Genomic DNA, 6,976 nt, shown 5'->3' with positions numbered 1-6,976 from the left:
TAAAGGAGAAGAGACTGTGGCCTGGCCATCCCCTCGGGGGTGAGTCTTCACTTTCTGTTTTCGCTTTTTCTGTCTCTCTAGTGAGTGCACGTGCCCCATAGCCAAAATCTCTCTTAAAATAAATAAATAAATAAATAAATAAATAAATAAATAAATAAATAAATAAATAAAGGTACTTCTAGGACCAGCAGGTAGCATAATGGTTAAGGTGCTGGACTCCCAAATAACCGACCATGGTTCGAGTCCTGGGCCTGGTGGTTTGAAAATCACTCCAGGCACGTTCACCTGCATACCCAAGACCCTGGGAGGAAAAAGGACAAGGCCATCCCTTCTAGAGGGTGATGTCTCACTTTCCCTCTCACTGTCTCTGTCTCTCTCCAGCGAGTGCATGTGCCATAGACAAAAATCTCTTTCAAAATTAAAAAGAAAGAAATGTACATGTCTATGTTCTGGTGGTTTCAAGCAGCACTGCACAGATGAGAACTGATGGGTCCAAATCAACCTAAGGCCTGGGTTGTAAAAAGAGAGAGGGAGGGAGGGAGAAATCAAGGGAGGAAGGAAAAAAGGAAGAAGAAAAGAAATAAAGGAAATGCAACAAAGATCTTACGTGGGCCCACAAAGCTTAGAATATTTACTGTCTGGGCCTTTCAGACAGTTTGCCAACCCTGGCTTGGGAACAACAGTGAGGGTACATAATGCCTTCGAGGGCCAGACCTGGAAAGAAACCAGGTAACCAGCAGACTGAGGTGGTAGCAAGGAGCAGTTTTCACAATAACACAGCCTAGCAACCCATCCCAGTTCTTACTGTCTTCAAAACCGCAGCCCTGTCCTTCACACAGCTGTGCGGTGGCTGGGCTCAGCTGGGACAGCTGTGCTCATCTTGGCTGACTCCCGCGTGCGTCTGCCGGCTAGTTGAGAGAGTGAGTGCTCTCCTCCTGCAGTACCAAAGGCCAAAAAAGAGTGGAAACATGAACAGCCCTTAGAGGGCTTGGCTTGAAGCTAACACGTTGTTGCTTACCTTCCCTGCATGCTCTTGGGCAAAGCAAGCCACGTGGTACTGTCCAGGGGAGCTGCCTGGTCACACGGCGAGGATATGAGTGGATAACTCGGGCCAATAATGCAAACTGAAAGTCACTCCATTCTTGCTGAGGACTAGCACGTGCCAGGCATTCTTCTAGGTCTGGGAATTTATCTGCAAACAGGACCATCCTCCTTCCCCGCCGGGGGGTGCGATTCTAACAAGATGCAAAAAGGATGGCACATTCAGCACTACCCTCTTCTTGCCTGCTTTGCTTTGTCCCTGAGCCGTTGACATTTTCCTTTCTAGAGGGCAGGGATCTTCTGGTCTTGCCCAGCTGTGTCCCCTCGTATTCAGCATTGGACTCCGGGCAAGGGACGTGCCCAGTCACAAATGGGGGGGGGGAGCAGCTATTTTTCTATCTTTCCTTTCTAGGAATCACCGACTCTCTGTCAGTTCATCTACAGATGGAAAAGAGCGAAATGACAGAAATTCAGATCTCCAGATTAGCAGACGAGGCAAAGCTGGGGCGCGAGGCAAATGACGAGTAACAGCGGAACTGGATTTAGGAGAATTTGAATCATTTGGGCGAGAGAGCCCGCAGATGGCACATGCTGCTCGGGTAGAGAAATGGGTCACTGCTCCCAGCCTCGTCACCACAGCCTGCCAGACCGTGAGGGGAGCGGAGCGTGTGCACCGCAGGCTGGCCGGGGGCGATGCCAATGCCCGTGCCCGCCGCAGGATGGCAAAGCCAGCTTAGGAGAGAGTGTCGTGCCCAGCGATTTCTTGGCTTTAATCTTAACTGCCTGGGTGGGATGAGGGCAGCCCCATGGCATAGCAGATTGGGCCAGGCTGGCTAGTGAGCACAGCTCTGATGCCAACACAGCCCTCAGGTGACAGCCTGGGGAACCCAGGCCCACTGTGCCGGGTGACCCAGTACCGTGACTGCTTTGGACAAAAGACTGGTGCGGGGCATGGGGGGTCTTCAGTCCATCCCTGACTCGGCTCGCTGAGGAAGGCTCCATGACCGTAGCTCCTTCGTCTGTGGAGAGGGCTTTAAGACTCTTGCTCTATCTAGGTCATGAGATTTTAGCAAGGATTGAAAGATTTAGGAAGTGCCAAAACAAACCAGAAACTGCCAGCCTCAACCGAACAATGTCCACTCGGGGAGACGGGTAGTGTTTGGTTTCGTCTCAAATAAGCAAATGGTGCTCTGTATTTGGGAAAGGGATGCGATGCCTGGGGACAAAGACATCTTCAGAACTGGGGCCAGGTGGTGGAGTAGTGGTAATTTAAGTGGACCCACCGAAGAAGGTTCTAGGTTCAAGTCCCGGGACCGTCCTGTGCGTGCTAGACATTCGTGTGCACATCCATGACCGCGACCAGCCTGGGGTTGGAAAGCAGCATGAAGACTTTTCTCTCTGTGTAAGTCAATAAAAATAAAACTTGAAAAAAATCCTGAAAGAGATTGTCTTCCAAGTTGAAAGTAAGACATCTTTCATGTTAAGAAAAAAGTAACTGTGAAGAATGATTTTTCAAAGCTTGAAGAGGGAAAGTTTCAGAAGCCAGACTCCTCTCAGGAGGGTAATAAATACAGAAAATAAGTTCCTCTTGAGTAATCGAAGCAGCGTCTGAATAAGCACAAAACACTACATCCCTCTTGAATGAAGGGAATTAAGAATGGGAGGGGATGGACAAGGATTCAAAGATCAACGTTGAAAAGGCAGACATGGGTGGAGCCCAGCAGCTGGCATAATGGCTATGTCGCTGAACTCCCATGTAGTCAACCGCGGTTCGCATCCCGGCCCCAGTGGCTTAAAACTCACGCTGGGCGTGTGTGTGTGTGCCTAAAATCCCGAGAGGAGAAGGGACTGCAGTGTGGCCCTCCTCCCTGAGGGGTAATTTCTCACTTTCTGTCTCTTTGGTTAGCGCACATGCCTACAACAAAACCCTCTCTCTCAAAACAAAAAAGGAAAGACCAGCGTGTTCTTTTTCGGACATGAGGTAACCCCGGACAGGCGGGGCCCAGCCGGCAGTCCTCCTCAGCCCCACAGCAGTTCTGACACAGTGCCCACCATCACACAGCACTCGGTCAGCTTGCCACCACCGCCCCTTGGCCCTCCTGAGCTATCACTTGTTGCTACTTTTATTTTATTTATTTAATTGTTTTTGGAGAGGTTTTTGCTATGGGGTGCGTGCGCTCACCAGAAAGACAGAGAGAGACAGAGAGACAGAAAGTGAGAAATCACCCCTCTGGGGGGATGGCCACACCGCAATCCCTTCTCCTCCATTCTCCTGATGGCCACACCGCAATCCCTTCTCCTCCATTCTCCTGATGGCCACACCGCAATCCCTTCTCCTCCATTCTCCTGATGGCCACACCGCAATCCCTTCTCCTCCATTCTCCTGATGGCCACACCGCAATCCCTTCTCCTCCATTCTCCTCTCAGGATCTTGGGCATGCATGCACATGTGCCCGGTGTGAGTTCAAGCCACCGGGTCCGGGACTCGAACCACGGTCGACTACGTGGGAGTCTAGCGACATAGCCATTACGCTACCTGCTGGTCCCACTACTTTTATTTTAAGTTACCTCTTCCTCGCCCCGTCCTGTGAGACACAAAGGGGCAGGCAGTCAGAGCCACGTGCAGACAACTTTAACCACCCGCTGGGCTGAGGGCAGCGACAGCAGCAGAATTTATAGAATGGGTGCATGGAACTGCATAGTAAAAGGTGATAAATCACCTCTCGTCACGAAGCAAATTCTCACCCACTGTCACCTGGACCGTAGCCTGCGAGGAGTGCCACGCCTCACCTGGAGGTGGTACCCACCCCCTGGAAATGAAGTGCCCGATGCCTCAGAGGGTCACGCAGATGTGGGCAGTATTTATGCTTCCGGGTGATCCGTCAAGTATCAGAAGGTGTCTGGAGGCATGAGTGAGAAGGCCCCTAAAAGCAATGACTCTTTTATGGGGTTTTAGATAATGGTAATTTTCCGTAAATCCTGACCAGTCGTGCCATGGGCCAAGAGCAATTAACATTAATTAAACGATAGCCATGAAGAGGTGGCTTTGCTGACACAGTGACAACCTCCAAACGCGCTCCGCCTGCCAACATTCTCGAGTGCCGGCCACACGCCTGCTGCCTCCGCGTGGCCGTGGCCATGCACACCCGTGCGTAGCGCCACTCGGCTCCAACGCCACCCTGCAGACCCCCACTCCTCACACTGACACGTGTGTGGCACAAATACTCGGCCATCTCATTAACGTGAAATGCTGAGTCAGCAGGTCAGGGTGGGACTGAGAGTTTGCTGTCCCCAGACCACACTCTGCTAAGTGACATTGTTTGAAAACCCTGCAACAGGCCCCAGTGGCGTGGCCTAGGTCAGACGCGAGAGGACGACCCCTGTCACCCTGCTGCGCTGGCCTTTCTAGCTGCCTCTCCTTCCCAGGGCACTACGCGATGAGGAACACTGTGCAGACCCCAAAGTCACCCTCAAAGTCACCCTAGGTCTTGGAAGCCCAGTCTTCTGTAGAAAGGAGCAGCGACAGGCTCAGCCGTATGCCCGTGTGCAGTGTACACAGGCTGACGCTGCTGCCTGGTGGGCTGAGGCCACATGGAAAGCCAGGGTTCAATTCCCGGCCTCCCTGAGAAGCCAGGCATGGTGGTGCACAACTGCATCGTAGTCCCAGCTACTTGGGAAGCTGAGGCAGGAAGATGCTGACCCATCACGACTCTGTCTAAAAATAAGAAAAGAGAGACAGGAAGGAAGGGAGGGAAGGAGGAAAAGGCAGAGATGAATAACTAGCTTCTGAAAAAGACAAATCCAGGAACATCTTCCCCCTCAGGCCTTCTGTATTTTGTACTCACCTTTTAGGAAAATCAACTAGGAAAAGCCATATCCCCATCAGGGACGTGGGGGGTGGGACTTCTTCCAAGATGGAAGGGTTCAGAGCCAGAAGAGGAACCTTTTCAGTGGAGCTGAGAGCCTCTATCTCCAGGCAAAGATTCATTTCTATATTTACACTATGGGGCGATAGGAAGGAGTTGGATTTAGGGGCTGGTTCATATCCAATAATGGTGTCGAGGATGGGAAGGTGGTGCCCATATAGGCTGCAAGTCGTGTGTGTGTGTGTGCACGCCTGTGTGTGTGTGTGTGTGTGTGTGTGTGCGCGCGTGCACGCCTGTGTGTGTGTGTGTGTGTGTGTGTGTGTGTAGAGAAGGGGCACAGGGATGTGAGTAGCGGGTACAACAGGAATGGCCACCAGTCAAACATTTCAGGAACAGCCTGAGACGCTTTGGTGGGGAGAGCCTATGAGTGAGGACAACCCTGAGGAGGTGACCCGAGGAGGTGCCCCAAGCAGGTGACTGGCAGATGGAAAGAGGGCTATAAGTCCGGGCTGGGACTGAGAATCGAGAAAACAGGACAGAGAGAAGTCAGGACGCCATCAGGGCCATCACGGGGAGCAGATGTGAGGTTTGTAGCAGCCCTATAAAGTTGGAGGCCAATCGGTCATAAAATTAGATTATGATATTACCATGAAAGCATCGGTAACGAGGTGTTGTCTGTGGGATGGTTTCATTTCAATTCAGGAATGATGTGATTGAAATGTAAAGCATGCCCTGAGTCCACAGAAAGGGGCCTATGGTCTTGTCTTCAAGTAGCCTTCTAGCTATTTCCTGATTCCCAAATAAATCCAAAGTATGAAAATACTGGGGAAGGGAAGGGGGACTATTGCATTGCATGGATGAGCTCTCAGGAAGGAGTCATGAGAGAAGTGGGGAAGAGGGCCCAGGGATTTCACACAGAGAATTCTTGGGATTCCTCAGAGGCCTGAGTCATCTGACAGAGAAATTTGCCCTTGAGCTGTGGCCTTCGCTTTCTCTTCTTCTTTCTCTATAGCATTTTCAGTGCAATTCAAGCCAAGTCGGCTATTTATAGAGCGAGAAGAATTTTACCACAGGGTGTGGTGTTTAATTTAAAAAGATGTCCAAGAGCGAGGGGCAGATGGCCGAGCAGGCAGTTCCTCTCAGTGACCTTGGCGAGGACACCCAAGCCCACCTGACTCATCCCGAAAGTCAGAGACCAGAAATACCTTCTGATGAATGAACCCTGAGGTGATCAAGCCTTAGGGAAGAAAGGATAACTTGATAAGCCAGGTGCCTGCTTATTTATTTTAGTGGGTCTAGAGGTGGTTCATGAAATGAGACCAGATTTTATGTGTGTGTGTGTGTGTATGTGTGTGTGTGTGTAAATGAAAATGGGATTAAAGTATGAATTTATTCTGATGCCAAAAAATGGAAATTTATTCATGTATATTTTCCATGAAATGTTTGAAGACCCCTGTGTGCATGTGTGTATGTATCTCCTATATATATCATTTATATATATACACACACATGTATATATATAATTGGTTATATATGATAAATACATATAATTTCATATATATATATATAAATATAAATAATTGGTTCTGTTTTGTGGAGGACTCTGACTAATACAGCAGATGATTCTAATACTCAGCCAAGGTTAAGAACCACTGACCTATAAATCACAGATAAGGGGATGATTCATTCTGTCTAGGAAGGAGACTTCACAGAAGCCATCGTGTTTCAGCTGGACCAGAAAAAACAAGCAGCATTTGCCGTGCCAACCAGATGGGGCCAAGGAAAGGAATATTAGCAAGGGAAACCAAAGAGGGAGTGGGAAGACGGAAGGAGTAATTGGAGATGGCACTAAAATGGATGGGCCGGGCCTCAGTTCTGCCCTGCTGCAAATGCCATGGTTAAATAATGCAAGGAGCTATTGAAAAGTTGTACCCATGGGAGTGATGTGACATTTCTGCATTTTAGAAAGACAAATATGAAAGCTGTGTAGAAGAGAGGAGGAAAGACTGTAGTGAGGGGGCCCAATTAAGACATCAGTGTAAAAGCCTGTTATGGATTGAATGTTAGCG

General features: G+C 49.7%; 1 long non-coding RNA gene across 1 annotated transcript; it reads right to left on the bottom strand.

Moving 5' to 3' along the window:
- Positions 1–614: 614 nt before the first annotated feature.
- On the bottom strand, positions 615–2,400 carry LOC102500345 (uncharacterized). The gene is made up of 3 exons (XR_335745.1): positions 2,325–2,400; positions 1,019–1,235; positions 615–935 (listed from the first exon to the last, which is right to left on the bottom strand). It is a non-coding gene; the product is annotated as an uncharacterized LOC102500345 (long non-coding RNA).
- Between the last annotated feature and the right edge of the window lie 4,576 nt (positions 2,401–6,976).

The sequence above is a fragment of the Tupaia chinensis genome, unplaced genomic scaffold, assembly GCF_000334495.1.
Source record: "Tupaia chinensis unplaced genomic scaffold, TupChi_1.0 Scaffold000521_1, whole genome shotgun sequence".
Lineage (NCBI taxonomy): Eukaryota > Metazoa > Chordata > Mammalia > Scandentia > Tupaiidae > Tupaia > Tupaia belangeri.
The sequence above is the reverse complement of the archived record's forward strand: the minus strand, read 5'-3'. Positions and strand labels throughout refer to the sequence as shown.